General features: G+C 43.7%; 1 protein-coding gene across 1 annotated transcript in view; it reads right to left on the reverse strand.

Annotated features, from left to right (window-relative positions):
- The window catches only part of ANGPT1 (angiopoietin 1), a 194,072-nt gene that overhangs the window by 105,720 nt on the left and 66,222 nt on the right, over nucleotides 1–22,130 (reverse strand). The gene's annotated exons all lie outside the window — the stretch shown is intronic.

A 22,130-nucleotide genomic window follows, 5' to 3' on the forward strand; every position in this document is an offset into this window, starting at 1 on the left:
AGGGACAGTGACTGCACCACCTCCCTGGGCAGCCCATTCCAATGCCAATCACTCTCTCTGCCAACAACTTCCTCCTAACATCCAGTCTAGACCTGCCCTGGCACAACTTGAGGCTGTGTCCTCTTGTTCTGTTGCTGCTTGCCTGGCAGAAGAGACCAACCCCACCTGGCTACAGCCTCCCTTCAGGTAGCTGTAGGCAGCAATGGGGTCTGCCCTGAGCCTCCTCTTCTGCAGGCTGAGCACAGCAAACATAAGGTATACAAAGTCAAGAATAAATCTTCCTTTTTCAGGCAGATGTTGTCTTTCAGGAAGATGTTCTCTTTTTCAGAAAACAGGTTTTCACTCTTCACTTATGCTGATGGAAAGAGCATCAGCTTTATTCCACATCTGAAGGTCTGGTGGGGGAGATCAGAGCATTGGAGTCAATGGAGTCATGCAGGAGAACAGTAGGGTTCAGGAAACTCCTGATTCTCTGCTTCATCACTGTGTCATCTGGATCCAATTCTTTCCATTCAAGTAGTGCTGTGGTTTCATTTCCATGAGGTCAGATAATGCGGGGTTAGGACACATATGAATTTATCTGTGGGAAACCCCTGCTATGATCCTCCACTGGGATGACACAGGAAGGTTATTTAAAGTCTGAAATCCTGACATATTAAAGTCAATGGAGGTTTTGCAGTTAACCTCAATTTGGCCAGGATTTCACCCCTGAGACTTCATTTTTCTTACTGCTTTCTGCTCCAGAACAGGTAAAACTATCTTCCCAAAGCCAACAGGAGTGCTATTAGTTTAATATTAACTAGCTGCCTGCAATTCTAATCTATTCTGAAACCAAGCATTGGAGGTTGTCAGTTTACTGTAAACCTATTAACATGCTAGCCAAGATTATTTTCTTGTGAAATTAATGCTGTTAACATGAGCATGAGCATGCACATAGGATTTATTAGCCATTGTTACATTTGGACTAAACTGCTAGCATCCAGACATGAAAAGAAAGCTAAAATGCAAGTGCAAGTTCCACTTGCAATAAATTTTTAAGCCACCACAAAGTCCCAGCAGGAAAAGGGAAGGGGAACACATATATTTCTGGACAAATCCATTTACTGGATTTCTGCATGACCACAGTGGAATCAGTGGCACTGGTTATTTTATCAGTGTGATGATATAGAAGGAGGAAAAAAAAGGACTTTGTTTCTTTCTTTGCAAGTGGCCACCAGAGAGGTGGATTCATTTTAAAGGAACAAGACAGGAAGGCTTATGCAAAATGAGCAAAAGTTGCAGAGTTCCAGTTGAGAGATGAACTTTCTGAAAAGTCAAGGTGTTGGGGGATTGTTTGAAGCTTATCTTTCTGTCTCTCTTCAGTTCCTGTAGTGGATCTTTCACAGCTAGGCAGCAGCAATAACTCTGCTTTCAGGGCACCCCAAGAGGAAGGCACATTCCAAGCAGACCTGCAGTCCACTGATGCTACATGAAAGAAGATCAAGGCATGAAAGTGTCCTCATGATCACGTTCAGACTTGTGGCATGTGGGACTGGAGGCCCAGCTGGAACACTTCAATAGCTTTGTTTATCTCAATGGCCTGACTTTCCCAGGTAGAACTACTACTTGTCAAATAAAACTAGATTACAAGACTCAAATGTGCAACAAAACTCTGCTCTAATTGAAGGTTCCTTCTTAGGTCTAATTGAAGGTTTCTTCTTAGGTCTAATTGAAGGTTCCTTTGTCTTAGGGTAATGAAGCTGGTGAGAGGCCTGGAGCACAGCCCTGTGGGGAGAGGCTGAGGGAGCTGGGGTTGTGCAGCCTGCAGAAGAGGAGGCTCAGAGCAGAGCTCATTGCTGTCTACAACTCCCTGAAGGGAGGCTGTAGCCAGGTGGGGTTGGTCTCTTCTGCCAGGCAACCAGCAACAGAACAAGAGGACACAGTTTCAAGTTGTGCCAGGGGAGGTCTAGGCTGGATGTTAGGAGGAAGTTGTTGTCAGAGAGAGTGATTGGCATTGGAATGGGCTGCCCAAGGAGGTGGTGGAGTGCCTGGAGGTGTTGAATTAAAGCCTGTATGGGGCACTTAGTGCCATGGTCTAGTTGATTGTCTAGGGCTGGGTGTTAAGTTGGACTGGATCATCTTGTGGAGGTCTCCCAATCTGGTTGATTCTATGACTCTTCAAGCTGACAGCCAGTTCTGACAATGTAATTCTCCATCCTCTCCATGCCTTTTCAAGCATCTCTGTTAGCTCCTGCAAGGCTCCCTTTTATCTGGGATGGTCGCACAGCTTTTCCCTGGCATGTGGGTGAACCAGCATGCTCTCACAAGGGAAAGACTTTTCCAAGAAATAGAAATAAATTCTTCTAGATGTGCTACTGAAATTCTCCAGGGATTTCTTTCTGGACATGACAAAAATGTAAGCAAAAGGTAGCCTAGCTTTTCCCTTCCTCCCAGTTCCCAGAAACTCACTGCAAACCAGGGATTCACCCAGCCCTGCTTGAATGCAATACATTCATAATCCTCTTTCTGTTTTTGTTAGGCAGAAGGGATATTGACTGCACTGCTGGTGTCTGCAGCTCATCGTTCTTGAGACAGCCCAGTATAAAGGTTTAGCCTATTCCCTGCTTTCCTGGTGCTGACAGCATGTTTGTGCATTTGACAGTGGATTCTCTACCCTGTAAGAAGCAGTTTCTGCTCTCACTCTGCCAGAAAAGATTGTGTACAATAGATGAGTCAATGTAGGTAAAAAAGAAGCTGACACTGATAACTTGTCTGCTGCTAAAATTAAGAGTGTGAGTCCCTGTTTAAGGGCCACGACTATAAACCACATTCAAATACAAGGAATAGCTAAAAAGCAAATGACCTTTGAACTTATGTCTCCCTGGCTTCTCTGAACTTTCCACAAGGCTGCTAGCTTGTCTGACAAGAAGTCTCAGACACTCCTGAGAAATAATGCTGTCCCAGCAATTTTCCTTCATGTGGCAGCTTTAATTTCCTTTTATATATATAAAGTGAATGCTGCCTTCCTGAAGGTAAGCTCTGTGTGAACTACCAACATCATGAAGCTGAAATTATAAGTCACATAAATGCTGATAGAAAAATGTTTTCTTACTACTTGCTTCTTACTCCAGTGCTGTTCTGTATTTATTAGCAAATAAATATCCCCGTAGCCTGGAGAAGAGGAGGCTCAGGGCAGAGCTCATTACTGTCTGCAGCTACCTGAAGGGAGGCTGTAGCCAGGTGAGGATTGGTCTCTTCTGCCAGGCAAGCAGCAACAGAACAAGGGGACACAGTCTCAAGGTGTGCCAGGGGAGGTCTAGGCTGGATGTTAGGAGGAAGTTGTTGTCAGAGAGAGTGATTGGCATTGGAATGGGCTGCCCAGGGAGGTGGTGGAGGCACTGTCCCTGGAGGTGTTCAAGCAAAGCCTGGCTGGGGCACTTAGTGCCATGGTCTGGTTGACTGGATAAGGCTGGGTGCTAGGTTGGACTGGATGAGCTTGGAGGTCTCTTCCAACCTGGCTGATTCTATGATTCTATAAACATGAATTACTCAAACATGATGAAAGCCTTCTTATTCCCTGGATGCTTCATATAAACAATTACATTTAAAATAATTAAGTGATAAATATCTAAACCAGCTCAGTCGTGGAAATGATTACAGTATTCAGAGCTTTGAGTCATAGAATCATAGAATCAACCAGGTTGGAAGAGACATCCAAGCTCAGCCAGTCCAACCTAGCACCCAGCCCTGGCCAATCAACCAGACCATGGCACCAAGTGCCTCATCCAGGCTTTGCTTGAACATCTCTATGACCTCCAGGGGCGGTGGCTCCACCACCTCCCCGGGCAGCTGATTCCAATGCCAATCACTCTCTCTGCCAACAAATTCCTCCTAACATCCAGCCTAGACCTCCCCCTGGCACAACTGGAGACTGTGTCCCCTTGTTCTGTTGCTGCTTGCCTGGGAGAAGACATATTTCATTGCTATGTTTAAGAGAGGTGGAGACTTGGCACAGGCTGTACTGCAGATCAGCTGAACCAGCACAAAGAAGAATGCTTGAATCTTTGACTGCAATGGATCTTCCTAATCCCCATCTTTTAACATAGGGTTAGCAAAGCCAGAGTGTTAAGAAGATTTTTTTTAATATAAAATGGCTTTCTTAGTCCTGAAATGTTAATCAGATTGGTATTTCATTTTATTCCCTTTCTATTTAAAGCCTGTTCTGCTCTTGCATGAACTGTAAAGCTTTCATTGAGAAGACTGACATGAATACTAAAAAGGAAATATAAACTACATAATTAGCTCTGGAGGACTTAATAGTTGAAGGGATACACTTTAGGAAATAATCCTAAATGTTCAAGGAAGGAAATGCATGATCAAATTGCTGAACACAGTTCTGGAGCCCCCAGTACAAGAGGGATGTGGAGATGCTGGAGTGTGTCCAGAGCAGGGCCACGAGGATGCTCAGAGGGCTGCAGCAGCTCTGTTACGAGGACAGACTGCAAGAGTTGGAGGTGCCCAGGCTGGAGAAGAGGAGGTTCCATGGTGACCTTATTGTAGCCTTCCAGGATCTGAAGGGGGCCTCCAAAAAAGCTGGGGAGGGACTTTTTAGGCTATCAGGAAGTGAGAAGACTAAGGGAAATGGAACAAAGCTGGAGGTGGGGAGATTCAGCCTGGATGTGAGGAGGAAGTTCTTGAGCATGAGTCATGAGAGCCTGGAATGGGTTGCCCAGGGAGGTGGTTGAGGCCCCATCCCTGGAGGTGTTTAAGGCCAGGCTGGCTGAGGCTGTGGGCACGCTGATCCAGGGTAGGGTGTCCCTGCCCATGGCCGGGGGGTTGGAACTAGATGATCCTTGTGGTCCCTTCCAACCCTGACTGATTCTATGGTCAAAGAGTTTTACCCAATCTGTAATTCCCAGGATACTGCAAACAGTTACCCTTTGGTAGCAAAATGACTGCTTAATAATAATGACTGCTGAATAATAGGGTGACACTTAATTGCTGTAAATATCCTGCCTGAATAATTCTATGTAAAAGAAGAGTTGAAGAAAAAAGGGCATGATTTAAAAAGGATGATTTAAAAGAATTTTAAACAGTTGTTGTTTGGTTAAAAACAAAACTGGATGGTTTCTGAACAGATAATGATGTGAAATATATTGAAGTCCATTCTTTAAGCTAGAAATAGTTTGCATCACTAAAAAGGAAAAAAAAACCCATGTAACACAACATCAGAATCACTGAAAAAAAGGTATCAGCTCTACTTTGTTATATATCTGTTAATATTCAAGATCAGACTAAATTAGTTATTTCAGCTGTCCCCCTAATTTTGTCTAAAACTACATTATTGCCTGGCTCAGGAGCAGTGTGGGCAGCAGGACAAGGGAGGTTATTCTGCCTCTGTGCTCAGCACTGCTCAGGCCGCACCTTGAGTGCTGTGTCCAGTTCTGGGCCCCTCAATTCAAGAGAGAAGTTGAGGTACTGGAACATGTCCAGAGAAGGGCAATGAAGCTGGTGAGGGGCCTGGAACACAAACCCTATGAGGGAGCTGGGGGTGTGCAGCCTGCAGAAGAGGAGGCTCAGGGCAGAGCTCATTGCTGTCTACAGCTACCTGAAGGGAGGCTGTAGCCATGTGGGGTTGGGTGCTGCTGCCAGGCAAGCAGCAATAGAACAAGGGGACACAGCCACAAGTTGTGTCAGGGGAGGTCTAGGCTGGATGTTAGAAGGAAGTTGTTGGCAGAGAGAGTGATTGGCATTGGAATGGGCTGCCTAGGGAGGTGGTGGAGTTGCCGTGCCTGGAGGTGTTCAATAAAGCCTGGCTGAGGCACTTAGTGCCATGGTCTAGCTCATTGGCTAGGGCTGGGTGCTAAATTGGACTGGATAATCTTGGAGATCTCTTCCAACCTGGTTGATTCTATGACTCTGTGATTTGCTTCTCAATATTAGTGGAACTCTGATACCATTAAAGGAGAAGTTAGTAAGGTCATTAAATTAAATTTAAATTCATACAGCTTATCCAACATAAATAAATAATCCAAATATTTTTCATCCAAATCGAATGCAATGTTCAGTTAAGGGAACAGAACATTCTGTAAGAATTTAAATCCACACAGTGACTTGAGATATTTTCATAAGACAAGGCCAACTTACAGTCAACCTTAGGTTTAGTCCTTTTTTTCTGTACCTTACTTACAGTCCTTCCAAGGAATAGCAACAGTAATATGTAAATGAGAAAGAAGATCATGCTGGTAATTTTGTTTGTTTCTCCAAAGTTCAGGATACTTTGTCTCTGCTGTTCAATTTCTACTCACTTAACTGTGCCCAAGAATGACCATCAATTAAGCCAAGATGACAAGATCAGTCTCCACAGGAGCCCAAGGCACCATATCCAGGCAACTTTTAGACAAAGACACAAGCAGATATATTTTATGATGGTTGTCCTTTGAAAAAGAGACAGGACCTCTCAGTCCTGCATGTGTAAGTTGATGTTGTTGAGTGCGTATGTGTGGGCACTGGTACCTTTGCACGCGGCTGAAAATGTCAGCATCTGCTACCCGACAGTCTCCATCCATGGAGATCTCAGTAACAAGTCAGGGCAGTTGAACTGAACCAAAGCCAGCAAGTTATGTCATTAATTCCCTCTGATATCTACCAAATGAAAATGTCTTTGACTCTTATTAACCTGAGATGTATTTTACAAGTGAGCTGCTTGTGATAGGAGCTCTGGATCATTAATGACCTTAGAATCATAGAATCAACCATAGAATCAAGAGACCTCCAAGATCATCCAGTCCAACCCATCACCTTAAGTCATAGGTGTCTCTCTTCTTTTTCCTTCTTAGCTAGCTCCATAAAAGATCTAAACACGATCATAGAATCATAGAATCAACCAGGTTGAAAGAGATCTCCAAGCTCATCCAGCCCAACCTAGCACCCAGCCCTGGCCAATCAACCAGACCATGGCACTAAGTGCCTCATCCAGGCTTTGCTTGAACACCTCCAGGGATGGTGACTCCACCACCTCCCTGGGCAGCCCATTCCAATGCCAATCACTCTCTCTGCCAACAACTTCCTCCTAACATCCAGCCTATACTTCCCCCAGCACAACTTGAGACTGTATCCCCTTGACCTCACCTATGACAGTGGTTGAAAAGGAGGTTTGTTTTTGAGGTGTTTTGGTTTTTTTCCTGTTGATCTCCCCTTTTGTAAGGCAGTTTTGACTGTAGGAATCCACATCAATCAGCTTTTCAGAGACTCAACTTAGTTAAAATCAGCTCCTCAAAGATCTGTATTTCCTTGCAAATCTTGGCATCTGTTGGGAAAGAAGCCTTATTTTGGCTGAATTTCCACTGCTAGGCTTTTACTTGACTTGTTTCTACCACTGCAACTCAGTCCTAACTTTATTAGCTTCAGCCACAGAAATGTTGTATCACCATGGGGACACAGAATTAAGCACTCTAGACACAGTACTGCAAAGGGCTGGACACTCAGCAAAGCCTGAGGCCAGGACAGGCTTAATTATAAACACAGTCTTTCCACCATCACCAGGAGGATTCTCAGACACACACATACATACATACACTATCTAGGGCATGAGGAACAGACTACTCAGATCCAACCTCTGAGCCTCATCCTACACATTCTCTGTTTCACATTCCACAGGTTTTCTCTGCTTGAATCTTCAGCCTTTTTTTTTTTTACCCAGTTCCTTTTTTTTTTCACTTGGAAAATGGAAAGTCAAAGTCTAAAGACTGACTTTGATCTGAGATGTCATAACATAAACAGCAGATGTAAATACTTCTTTGGTAACAACTAATCTGTTTGTAAATCTCCTGTTGAATCAGAGCTAAAAATAATTTCATTCTATGTTATTTGGCATAATTCATTGGTTTTATACTCTGGGAAAACAGAAGAAATATTACTAACTTTAAGGAATTTGTGATATTAAGATGTCCCACAGCTAGTTCTTTATATACCTTAGTGCCATGAGAGGCATGAAAGAGGGAGCCTAAACTCTTACTCCATTTATCAAAGGGTAGAATTTTCTTCTCCTTGTTTGCTTTTCTTAAACTGAAAAAGTCTGAGTCACTCTGATAAGTTTGCCAGGATTAGCCCACTCACTTTGCCTCTTTTACAAGGACATTCCTTTAAATTCACAGCTTAGCCATTGTATTTTACTACTTCCTTGCTCCTGGGCACTAGAACAATTCAGTATCAATACTGCCATTTCACTACACCCCATTTGCTTATTTACAACACAATGAGTTATCTGGGTTTAGTTTTCTTTAAAGCACCATTACAAGAGGGAGTAAAAAACAGGACTTCTATTCCCTCCTCACTCTGAAGAGTTATAGGCCTACAGATCTTCCAAGCAAGAGTTTGTTTCACTCAAGCATCGACTAAGATGGGTCAAATGCCTTCTTTAGCCCTGTTTCTGAAGGAAGATTATTAGCATGGAATGGCTTAAGTTGGAAGAGACCTTTGTGATCATCTGCTCCAACCACACCACCATGGGCAGGGACACCTCTCAGCTAGACTTGGCTGCTCAAGGCCTCATCCAACATGGTCTTGAACACTCCCAAGAAGGAGGCATCCACAGTTTCCCTGGGCAGCCTATGCCAGAGTCCCACCATCCTGCTACTGAAGAACTTCCTAAGATAACCTACTCCACTTGTCCTGTTGCTGGACATCCTTATGAAAAGTCCCTCTCCAGCCTTCCTGTAGGATCCCTACAGGTACTGGAATGCAGATATAAGATCCCCTCAGCATCTTCTCTTCTCTGGGCCAAACAAACCAGGGACACTAGAATTGGATGCAGTGTTCAAGGTGGGGTTTCACCTGAGCAAAGAGGCAGAGTGAAGTCTCTTGATCTGCTGGCGACACTCCTCTTGATGCAGCCTGGGACACAATTTGCTTTCTGGGCTGCAGGAGTGCACTGATGAGTCATGTTAGTGTCTCATCAACCAATACACCCAAATCTCTTTCTTCTAGAGCTACTCTCAACCCACTCAAGGCAAGATTGGACGTGGCACTTGGTGCCATGGTCTAGCCTTGAGCTCTGTGGTAAAGGGTTGGACTTGATGATCTGTGAGGTCTCTTCCAACCCTGATGATACTGTGATACTCTTCACCCAGCCTATATTTGTCCCTGGGATTGGACCAGTGCAGATCATAGAATCATAGAATTCACAATAGATGCCATGAGGAGCACAAGGTTCACAACAATAAAGTACTCAAGCAGGATTATGTGACAACCCAGTCATACAGATGTTAGCTGTTTCTTTTCCTAACACTGTTTAGAAATGTTACAAAAACCATTCAATAAATATACAATTTGGCTTCTTCTCACAGCAATGAAGTGGTTAAATTATTGAAAGGGTGCCACTGTATTTCATGGTGAGTTTCAGAGTTCAGCCATGCATCACAGACTCTCTAAAAACAGGTTCTGGACATAATTGGTCTTGAACATAATACTGTGTATGGTTCTGGAGCCCCCCAGCACAATAAGGACATGGAAGTATTTGAGCCAGTCCAGAGGAGGCCACCAAGATACTCAGAGTATTGCAGCAGCTCTGCTCTGAGGACAGGCTGAGAGAGCTGGGGCTCTGCAGCCTGGAGAAGAGAAGGATTTGAGGAGACCTTGGAGTGGCCTTCTAGTATCTGAAGGGGGCTACGGGAGAGCTGGGGAGGGAATATTGACAAGGTCTGGTAATGACAAGACAAGAGGTAATGGGCTTAAACTGGCAGGGGGGAGATTCAAAATGGATGTTAGGAAGAAGCTCTTTGCAGTGAGGGTGGTGGAACATGGGCACAGGCTGCCCAGGGAGGCTGTGGCTGCTCCCTCCCTGGAGATGTTCAAGGCCAGGTTGGCTGAGGCCTTGAGAAACCTGTTCTAGTTGGAAGTGTCCCTGCCTATGGTGTGGGGTTGGAACTAGATAATCTTTGAGGTTCTTTCCAACCTAAATCATTCTATGATTGTGAAAACTAATTGGCTCAAGGGTTCTCAGGTTGGGTGATAATATGCTAAGCCCATCAGAGATTTGAACAGTACTTACATTTAGATGCCTCCATACCACCAAAATACTACTGTATGCATCAGCGTTCTCTGAATCTGTGGCTTAGGACCACACTGTGTTTCTGTACCTACTTCCCATGGATTTCTTATTTGAGCATAGATCAAAGTGGGAAGATACCCAGAGCATTGATGCAGAAAGAAACTTTTACGTATTTTCTGGATAAATAACCTTTTGGCTTGAAAAGTTTCAATTCCAGGAGTTCTCACACCCCATACACTCAACAAGTTGCACAGCACCCAACTCTGGCAAGCCTTTCTTCCAAAGAAATCAAACCAGACAGCCACACACTCAAACTGGACTTCAAGCCTGTGATTTATTTTATTTGTTCAGAGACAGAGCTAGCTAGCCTTACAAAAACATCAGAGCTTAACAGGACTTGAACCTGATAGGATTACTTTGGAACTGCCTAACTGTTACACAACCTGAGACCAGAAATGCTCACCAAAACCGCTCAATATCATCAGGGAAAAGTTCAAGACCAGGAGAGATTCAGCACCTGCTTTTAAGAAATGACTGTTTTCTATATAGAAGAGGCATTGAAAAGGATAGCAAGGCACAGCCAATACAAACAGGTTTCAAATGAACTACTTTTAATCAGTCATCACTTAAATGAAACAGAGCTCTTTGCTTTCCTTTTCCCAAATAATGTGGTTTCTGTTGTTGAGTCTGCTTGGAAGTGGTATTATCTGTTTGTGACTGCCTACATGAGTTTTGACTGTGGAAATAAAACTGACTACAGGGTCTAAATCTTACATGTCAAAGGCTTTCATTATTTTGCAGAGAATCCATTTAGCCCTTTCAAATATTTGCTGGCCATTGTGTAAGAGGGTTTTTGGTTTCCCATGATCTAGATAAGGAACATGGGAAATAAAAATATCAAATTATCATATTTCAAGTATGCAATTAAGCCCTTCACCTTCAGCAGTGACACTGCTCAATGCACTCTTCAGGCAGGTCTTTGAATCATGGCTGTTATGATCTGGTGATAGAGGATCATATTCTCAAGTGATATATAGCATCGCTGAGCTCTGAGAGTTTGCTGCCAAAGATTAGAGACAGAATTAGTAAGTTGGGGAGCTTCAAAAAAAGCCCATAAATGTGTCACCACCTCCTTCTAATAAATGCATAGTTTCCACTGATGAGGTAGTTTAGAGATGTCAGATAACCACCTGCCCTTAAAGCAACTGTGGAAATTTTCATTTCTCCTTCCCATCCCATTTATTTTCTCCCTTCTTATTTTCATTCTCTTCTCTCTTTCCCCTTCCCTTCATAATACGAAGCAGTGCTAGACATTTCATCTCTTGCTTTTTCTTCCAGATGGAGATATGTTCAGGATGGTGCTAGTTTGAGCCTAGCTGGGATATTTTAGTGAGAGGAAGTAGATGCTAGGCTGTGAAAAGGAAACAATGGTGATGGCTGCACTCATAGGCTTGCTGAGATGAATAAAACCAAGAACACAAATATAGATAACAGAGTTGCTCTCTCTGGCTCTGTCTGCCTGCACTTCTCTCTCTAACTTGCTGCCTAACTAATCTATCTGCTTCCTAATCCCCCTGGCCAATTCACCAAACTCACCTTGAACATAAGGCAAAGTATTTTCTTGAACACCTCCAGGGACAGTGACTCCACCACCTCCCTGGGCAGCCCATTCTAATGCCAATCACTCTCTCTGGCAACAACTCCCTCCTAACATCCAGCCTAGACCTCCTCTAAGTACATCTTGAGACTGTGTCCCCTTGTTCTGTTGCTGGTTACCTGGCAGAAGAGCCCAACCCCACCTGGCCACAGCCTCCCTGCAGGTAGTTGTAGACTGAGTAAATTTCTGTCTTCCCTCTGGCTCCCCAGAAGTTTTAAAACATAAGAGTGTTGGTGCTTAACGTTTCTCCTGGTACATACTTGGTATTTAAGCTTGTAGGAGATTTAAGAACATTTACAACCCTTGCTCTCAGGGTGCAAAGTGCAAAGACTCATCACTTTGTGAGATTTATTGAAACAGACCCTAGAGCAGCTCAAGCTCTTTAACTAATGCAACATTACCAGAGCTTGGGTTGAGGCAGCAGGGTTCAGCACATAGCATCCAAGATATTTTTAACAGCTGTTTGTTCAAAAGAGAGAGAAGATACTGAGAAGCTGATGTGGAGGTTGTTTCTGCTCTGGTGTTGGCTGCCAAGACACTTTATTAGCAAGTTATGATGGTAGACTATTCAGGATTAATACCACTGTGAGATTTGCTCAAAAAATGATGCCCAACCTCATTGATTCCAGTGCTGTTTTGCAATCTCTGATGAAACTAATCCTACATAGTTTGCATTCCATTACTTAGAGCATAGAATTTCCTTTCTTGCCCCATTTCCTTTCTCTGCTTTCCTTCTCATACTCTATTTAAAACTTTCCTTTTCTCTCTGGCTGACTAATTATGTATCCTCGTTTAAGCAAAAGCATTTAGTGTCATCTTTCAGCACCTCATTATCTCTTTTTACATAGGAATCTCCTGTCCCTGTCTTAGTAAAGACAAATTTATTTCCCTCTAAATCAGATTACTTTAATGCCATTAAATTGAGACTGAGGTAGTATTTCATGGAAGAAGGAATTTAAGTTGAGGAGCTATTATTGAAATGCAGAGTCACAGCTTATATAGCTTTTATCTGTCTCCTGGGAGTGATTTGGATTAGGTGTTTTCCATCTGAATCAAAGACTTAACAAAAGAACTATTCTCTCCATCTGTGCATGCAGCTTCACAGTGTAAATACCATTCTACCACTTGAAATTACATGGTTCATAGATTCATAGAATGGTTTAGGTTGAAAGGGACACTGAAAATCATCTAGTTTCAACCTCCTTGACATCTTCCACTAGACCACTTTGTCCAGGGCTTCATCCATCCTGGTCTTGAATACCTTCAGGGAGAGGGCATCCATGACCTCCCTGTTCCACTGTCTCACCACCCTCACTGTAAAGAACTTCTTCCTAATATCCACTCTAAATCTACCTGCCTCAAGCTTAAAGCCATTTCCTATCCTATCACTACAAGCCCTTGCAAAAAGTCCTCTGCCCAGCTTTCTTATAGGCCCCCTTCAGACACTAGAAGGCCACTATAAGGTCTCCTTGGAGTATTGTTTTCTCTAGATTGAGCAGCCTCAACTCTTCCAGCTTGTCCATGTAGTGGAAGTGCTCCAGCCCTCTGACCATCTCCGCAGCCCTTCTCTGGACCCACTCCATCAGGTGCATTTCCTTCATGCACTGAGTATTCCAGATGCAGTCTCACCAGAGCAGGGTGACAGAATCACCTCTCAGCCTGTTGGCTACACTTCTTTTGATGGAGCCCAACATGTGATAGGTCTTCTGGGCTGCAAGCACTCACTCTCAGCTCATGTCCAGCTTCTCAGCCACCAGCACCTCCAGGTCCTTTTCCTCAGGGCTGCTTTCTATCACCTCCTTCTCCAGCCTGTATTAATAGTGAGGGTCATTCTGACCCAGGACTCTGTATTTAGTCTTGTTGAACCTCATGAGGTCCACCAGACTGGTACAGTAAAAAAATCCACAGTGGAAATCTGTGGAAAATTTTATGAAACAAGTTGACATCCTGGCGTGGCTCAGGAGCAGTGTGGCCAGCAGGACAAGGGAGGTTCTTCTGCCCCTGTGCTCAGCACTGGTCAGGCCACACCTTGAGTGCTGTGTCCAGTTCTGGGCTCCTTAATTCAAGACAGATGTTGAGGTGCTGGAATGTGTTCAGAGAAGGACAATGAAGCTGGTAAGGGGCCTGAAACACAGCCCTGTGAGGAGAGGCTGTGGGAGCTGGGGGTGTGCAGCCTGCAGAAGAGGAGGCTCAGATCAGAGCTCATTGCTGTCGACAGCTACCTGAAGGGAGGCTGTAGCCAGGTGGGGTTGGGCGCTGCTGCCAGGCAAGCAGCAACAGAAGAAGGGGACACAGTTTCAAGTTGTGCCAGGGGAGGTCTAGGCTGAATGTTAGGAGGAAGTTGTTGGCAGAGAGAGTGATTGGCATTGGAATGGGCTGCCCAGGGAGGTGGTGGAGTCACTGTCCCTGCAGGTGTTCAAGCAAAGCCTGGCTGAGGCACTTAGTGCCATGGTCTGGTTGATTGGCCAGGGCTGGGTGCTAGGTTGCACTGGATGAGCTTGGAGGTCTCTTCCAACCAGGTTGGTTCTATGATTCCATTATTTTAGTAACTTTTTCTGTTGCTTCCCTTGAGAAATAAGTTAGTGGGTTAAAGAAGACAAGCAAGTGAACATACTGGGAGACTTATCACTGGCAATAATTTTTTTCTTCAGAAATAAAAAAAATATAAGATCATAAAGATATAAAATGGCTGCAGTGATTTACACCAAAGAGTTGTCTTTTGCAGAATCCTTTTCCTGACAATGGCCAACAGCAAGAGCAGAGCACATATAAGTTCTCCAGAGCTCCAAGATATCCACAGCCTAAGTCTCCAAGATAGCCACAGCTTAGGAACTTCTTGAAATAAGTTTATATGTAGAAAGTTGTAAGTTACAGTCACTGCTGGGCCCAGCCCTCGTGCATTTATTTAATAGCATTTAAAAGCCATTTATATATTTGACCTCTCCAACATCCTGTGGCAATGAGATCCACAATTCTATTAAACATCATGAGAAAAAGTACTTCCTTTTGTTTGTTTGTCCCTGAGGGAAATGAGAACAAAGGAATGGATGTTGTATTTAATCAATAATGGGTGACACTGCTGTGGGAGACACTTGCAGAGATGCCCAAGGAAGATTCTGATCCAGAGCACAGCTTTGCAGCTAGGAGAGTGAGAGGGCACTCACATCACAGTCCAAAGAGTGAGCTGAACTATCTTGGACTGGGGAAAATCAGGTAAGTATGTCCTTGTAATGTGTTACAGAACTTCTTCTGACAATGTGCTCTTTTCAGTCCTGGCTATGTGCCACAAACCAGTGCTAGATGTTTGTCCACATGCTTCTGGTGAGAGATTCAAATGAGTGAAACAAAAAGGCTTTATCTCAGGGACACTCCACTGAAGACCCTGCTATGGAAATAACATTAACAGGAAACTGTATTGCAAAGGAGCCTGTGACAGAGGGACAGGACATCTACAAAGAGTACAGATCTAGATATTATCCAAACTATCTCACACTGATGTCTGTAAAGGCAGGCTCACAGTACTGCTGATCCACACCACTGCTAGCACCTCACTGCTTGTGTAAGGCTTCTGCACTCCTAATCATAGAATCAAGCAGGTTGGAAGAGACCTCCAAGATCATCCAGTCCAACCTAGCACCCAGCCCTAGCCAGTCAACTAAACCTCATCCAGTCCTTTCTTGAACACCTCTAGGGACGATGACTCCACCATCTCCCTGGGCAGCCCATTCCAATGGCCCATACAGCTCACGTGGTTGGAGGTGGACAGTACACAAACTGTTTCCCTTTCCCATTCTGAAATCCCATCAAACAATAACTGGCTGGGATAATTACAGCTTGATTTGGTTTTTGCATTTTAAATAGAAATGACTTTAACTAGCTTCTAGTTGAAGCTGTTAGAATATGTGATCACGGGGTGTTAACTTTGACACAGGGCTGACCATGTCAGCAGCAACCACTGTATGACAGAGTTTGGCACAGTGATCCTTGAAAGGAAGCTGACAAACAGCATGCAATTATCTGAGATAAACAGGCATGATAGAAACGCTCATTTTATAATGCCAAGCTGAATAGACACAGAACAAATGAGAAACTCCTGTGGTCTGGAGCTCACTGTGCCACTCTCCCTTTTGTGGCACTTCCATACCTTAGTTTCCTTTAGGAAATCAAACCAAAAAAAGCTTTAATTGACATTTACATGTGAATAAAATTAATCCTGACCTCTAAGTGTTCCCAGTAGTGTTTATTTTATTTGGTTCTCTTAGTTGGACCTGGCAAGAGTTTTCTACCAAGCAGGGACAATGAAGTGTCTAGCAGAATAAGTCTGTAAAAAAGTCCTGTTACAGAACAAGCTTTCAAAAAGCCAAATGGATCAAGAAAACAACAAAAGAGTTTGAATGATAAATCAGCTCTTGTAAAAAGCTTAAACTGCAGCCACAGGTATCGAGTCAGTCATAAAAATACTCTAAAACCAATCACACTTTTGACTTAAAGGAATCAGAGTTTGGTAACTACTGACAGCTGGCAAGGTGGCTGGTTTTTTATTCAATCCTGCCTGTTTCTGGGTGCCTGTGTTTTTCTGAAGCATTTAAATGGTGTCTGTCAAAAAAAAGAAAGCCACATTTAGCAGTAAAAAAATAATCCACAAAAATGAAAAGATCTCCTTGTTGGGAGAGTATTGGGAGCACAGGCACAATAAATAACTAAATGGCAGGAGCAAAGTTGAGACAGCAGAGAGCTGGATCCCCCATTCACATTTTAGATGAGTTTTTGGTTTTCATGGTAAAATCAATTAGCCTATACTGCAACTTAAGTTTCTGTCTTTGAAATAGGGCTTGCAACTGACTACCTGGCGGAGATTGTGCCAATGGTTCAGAGACATTTAGGTATCACAGCAATGAGAGGTGTGGAGGCTTTCAAGGTAGACATATCTCTGCTTTTTCACAGAATCATAGAATCAGTCAGAGTTGGAAGGCACCACAAGGATCAGCCAGTTCCAACCCCCCTGTCATGCCCAGGGACACTCTACCCTAGAGCAGGCTGCCCACAGCCTCATTCAGCCTGGTCTTAAATGCCTCCAGGGATGGGGCCTCAACCACCTCCCTGGGCAACCCATTCCAAGCTCTCACCACTCTCATGCTGAACAACTTCCTCCTCACATCCAGTCTGAACCTATCCATCTCCAGCTTTGCTCCATGAAATGTAGCAGGAAATGATGGGGTTTTGCTTGCAAAGGGGGGAGCAATACTATATCTAAATGACAGGACTTAAGAGTTTGAAATCCAACCTTGTAGCTCTAATGGTGCTTGAACACAGCAAAACTCCTTAGATCCAGAAAGAGTAAAAAGAGAGAACGATGCACTGTACTGAGCATAGCATCACTTTGAAAGTCTGTTGAAAACATAATCACCTAAACAGCTAACAGCATGATCTTGAAAGCCTCTTCCAACCAGATACATCCTGTGAGTCTGTGAAAGGCTGAGAGACCTTGGTCTCCTTCTCTGGAGAATTTCCTGTGACTGACTCTGTGACACCTGGGGCTCTTCAGTCTGATAAAGAAAAGGCTGAAAGGAGATCTTATCAATGCTTATAAATATCTGAAGGGTGGGTGTGAAACAGATGGGGCCAGTCTCTTTTCAGCAGTGTCCTGTGGTAGGATGAGGGGCAGTGCATTCCAGCTGGAATACAGGGAGTTCTGCCTCAATAGGAGGAAGAACTTTACCCTAAGGGTGAGAGAGCACTGGAACAGGCTGCCCAGAGAGGATGTGGAGCCACTTCTCTAGAGACTCCATCTCTACTGCCTTCAGCTTTGGGCTCCCCAGTTTAAGAGGGACAGGGATCTGCTGGAGTCCAACAGAGGGCTACAAAGATGATTAGGGGACTGGAGCATTGCCTGATAAGGAGAGGCTGAGGGACCTGGGACTGTTTAGTCTGGAGAAGACTGAGAGGGGATTTAATCAATGTTTATAGATATCTGAAGGCTGGGGGACAGGAGGGGTGGAGGACAGGCTCTGCTCACTGCTCCCGGGGATAGGACAAGGAGCAATGGATGGAAGCTGCAGCACAGAGGGTTTCACTTCGACACAAGGGGCAACTTCTTTACTGTAAGGGACCCAGAGCACTGGAACAGGCTCCCCAGAGAGGTTGTGGAGTTTCCTTCTCTGGAGACTTTCAAGGCCTGTTTGAATGTGTGACCTGAGCTAGGTTGTATGGTCCTGCTGTGGCAGGGGGTTTTGACTCAATGATCTCTTTGGGTCCCTTCAAACCCCTAGTACCCTGTGATCCTGTGACTTTCAAGACTGTTCTGGATGCATTTCTGTGTGATCTGCTGTAGGTGATCCTGCTTTGGCAGCAGGGATTGGACTCAGTCTCTAGAGGTCCCTTCCAATCCCAAATGTTCAATAATTCTATAAATAACTGTACATTTTTGGAAGATGCAACAACTCTGTTCTGGTATTAGGAAGACTGCATAAATGTCTATGTGACTCCAAACACCCTTTGTGTGCTTCTCTTTTGGGAAGTTGCATTGAATTGAATTGCTTCCAAAAGCTCTTCTCAGTTAAATAAAAGTATATCCAAAGCTCAGATCTATTCCTGAGCCACCAGGCAAGCCTCTTCTACCTACCATCCCATTCTTATCTCATGTACTTTAATGTATTTGTCTATGCAGCACCTTTGGGAGATAAGAAAATGTCATTATTCTCATTTTGCAGAGTAGAAAATGGAGTCATTTGGTCTCTGGTTCCTACAGTAAGTCAGTTGAATGAATGCAGGTTGGACCCTAACTGGCTTAACGCATAGAGCTAAGACAGGACAATTCTTCCAGACTGTAGAGATGACAGCAGTAGGTTAATGGTCCCATAGTGATGAGAGTGCACTAATATTCTGCCAATCTAAATATGATCCCTGAACAGAAAGCATGGGATATTAACTAAACAGCTGGCAGGGAAATCTGGCTGGTGCAGTGGGCTGATGAAATGCATTCTTTCATCACTTGTCAGTTCTACAAAATCAATGCAGCTGAATAACAGGGAGGGGGAAAAGAAATCTGAATGTGGTACACTGCTTTAGAAAAACAATTATCAGAGGATCACACAAGTGTACTCCTGACTCACAGATAGCACAGACTGATCTCCCATTCTGCCATAAGATTAAGCTATTCTGACAGATAAAAGTAGAATGTTGTTAAAATACTACTGGCATTAAAGGTGAGGAATTAACAGAGACATATAGAAAAGGAGCATCTGATGGATTATCATAATTCCACTCTATAACAGAGAGCTAGATAGTCAGAAATAAGAAAGAGAGTAGTTAGGATAGACAAACCAAGAGGTTTCTAGTCCCTAGAGGAGTCTATGATGTTTGAGCGAGTTTCACTCCTTGCCTGCACAGCATACTGGAACTTCTGGAGTGTGTAAACACACATGAAAAGAAAAAGAGGTTTCATAGAATCAACCAGGTTGGAAGATACCTCCAAGATCATCCAGTCCAACCTATCACCCAGCCCTATCCAATCATCTAGACTATGGCACAGGCTTTTCTTGAACACCTCCAGGGACAGTGACTCCACCACCTCTCTGGGCAGCCCATTCCAATGGCAAATCACTCTCTCTGTGAAGAACTTCCTCCTGTTTATCCCAGGTAGTCAACATGGATTCTGCAAGAGAAAGTCTTGCTTGACCAATCTGATAGCCTTTTAAAGGTGGCATAAATAGATGGATACCTGAGGGGAGAGCAGTGGATACGTTCTAGCTTGACTTCAGCAAGGGCATTGACAATGTGTCCTGTGGCACTCTCACAGCCTGTTTTATTCTGTTGAGCAAAAATGACAAGTCCAGAAAGATCTACAACTGAAATAAATGGGATTGTTTGGCATTTAAATAGTAACCTCTGGCATTGAGACAGAACAACTGGCAAATCAAGACAGATTCTCAAGGCCTTTAAATAAAAGAACAGGTAAGATGATTTTGTTAATTAAGCATAATTTTTCTGAAGCTCAAAAATGCATATATATATATATTAATATTTTTACATATGCATAAGCTATGTCTATATGTTCAGACCCCTGGAAACTTTGAATGTGTGAGATATACAGAGAAAAGCATGAAATTCTGCTCTCTCCACCTCCCCTGAGAAAGAAGAATTCAAGGGAAAAGGTCTAAATATAATTATATAATTAATAATTACAATAATTATTAATATTATTATAATAGAATTCTATGATAAGGATCTCAGTATGATGAAAATCTTCCCTTTCCATGGAAGAGATGAAATGTCATCCTGGCAAAGCTGTCTTGAGATGAGGGAGCTGAAATTTCCCTCTGAAATACACCTGCCTGACATGCAGGCCAGTCCCCAAGGCCAGGCACAAATCATAGAATCATAAAATCAGTGAGGTTGGAAGAGAGCTCCAAGATCATCCACTCCAACCTAGCACCCAGCCCTATCCAGTCAACCAGAGCATGGCACCAAGTGCCTTATCCAGTTCTTTCTTGAAGACCTCCAAGGACGGTGCCTCCACCACCTCCCTGGGCAGCCCATTCCAATGGCAAATCACTCTCTCAGACAACTGGCGCCTCGCAGCACCATCCTTCACTCTGTACTCAGCCCAAACATCCTTTTGGTTCCAGTGGCAGCTCTGCCTACATACACACACAAGCAATAAATAACTGGGTGCTCTAGGCGCTCTGAATCACTTTGGCATTCACTTTTCTGCATCCAAGAGACACAGCAGTCTCCCCAAAGGAGTGACTAAAAGGTGACCATTTTTGGCTGAAATGCTAAAAGCCATCTTGAAGCGATCTTAACTTGTTTCCATGGTGACATGTCACTGAAGAAGAGCTGGGCTGACAAGAAGAAATGTGCTAATTGTTTACTTTTTGCTGTTGTTTTACATGTTCTTTCATTCTAGCCATTACAAACCGCCTGTCGCCTCTGTGCAGTCATTGGGCTGTGTGGAAAGGTAAACAGCAAAGTCTTTATTTGTCTGGTAGCTGACAGCATCTCTCCTTGGGGAATGAAAGAAATGGTCTTTATTTTTTTTTCCCCTCCCCTCTTGCCAAAAAAACAATAGAGGTTGCATTAGTCACAGCAGATATGGAAATCTACCAGGCAAAGAAAGTAAGTCATACTCCTGTAGAAACCTAATAAAAACGTCCATTAGGCTTTTCAAAATGACTCTTAACTACCAGGCAAGGAATAATGAAATTGGCAAAACACGAAAAGCAAGGTCTCAATTTGCTTTACAGCTTTCAAATGACCCCACAAACCTCATTAAAAGGGATCAGCGGTGGCAAACGCACTCTCTGCCAAAGCTCTTTGGCAACACAGCCTAACATTTTGAAGGAGACCAGGTTTACATAGAAGCAACAGGGCTTGCTGGTAAGATTAGCTGCTGTCAACATCTCTCACACTGCAAACAGAAAAATCCCTTTTGACTTCCTTGCTTACTGAGTTATCCTGTTGAATTTATTTCATCCACGGTCCATGAGAGCAGATCCTGCAGTTCTTTAGCAAGCTAACATCCAGATCAAACTAATGGAAGGAGATGCTGCCTGAGAAAGGTTGGAATTGTGCTTTCTGGAGTAACTATTGTATGCTAATTCTAAGGATATTAGTAGTAGTAGCTTTAAAGAACAGTGCTGTATAGAGTTTAGCATTTTATTGTACATGTTACTGCATATAAACTATAATTAAGGGTAGGTTTTACCCTAAACAGAACAAAATAATCATCAGGAACTCAGTTCCTCACTTCCCACCAGTATTAGAGTATTATTTGGGTTGAAAAGGATCTTTAAGACTTTTAAGAGTCCAGTCATAAAACTAACACTGCCAACTCCACCACTAAACCACATCCTTAAATGCCTCACTTACACATAGAATCATAGAATCAATGAGGTTGGAAGAGACCTCCAAGATCATCCAGTCCAACCTAGCACCCAGCCCTAACCAGTTAACCAGACCATGGCACTAAGTGCCTCATCCAGGCTTTTCTTGAACACCTCCAGGGATGGTGACTCCACCACCTGCCTGGGCAGCCCATTCCAATGGCAAGCACCACAGGAGCACTGCAAAGGCACCTGAGAGCAGAACAGCAGTCTGCTGCTGCATAAAGGGGATGCAGATCAGAATCCATTAGATCTGGGGTTCAGCACACACAAGTCAACCATCAGGAATGGCTCTCATCTGAGGCATCTTTTTCATACCACAGTCGCTTCCCCCAGCAGCCAGTTGCAATGCTTGATAAACCTTTCAGACCCACATCCTCCTCACTACAGCCTTTCAGCTAGCAGTAAGAGCCATGTCTGTGAGAAGGCAGCATCAGGATTTCATCTCAGATTTCCTTCTAAAAGATAAGGTGCAACACAAGTGCAGGCTACGGGTCTGTACAGGAGCTATTTATGGTATGTTAGTTCCAGTTAACTGCTCCACTCAGATAGCAGAATG

This window comes from Pogoniulus pusillus, chromosome 14 (genome assembly GCF_015220805.1).
Source record: "Pogoniulus pusillus isolate bPogPus1 chromosome 14, bPogPus1.pri, whole genome shotgun sequence".
Taxonomy (NCBI): domain Eukaryota; kingdom Metazoa; phylum Chordata; class Aves; order Piciformes; family Lybiidae; genus Pogoniulus; species Pogoniulus pusillus.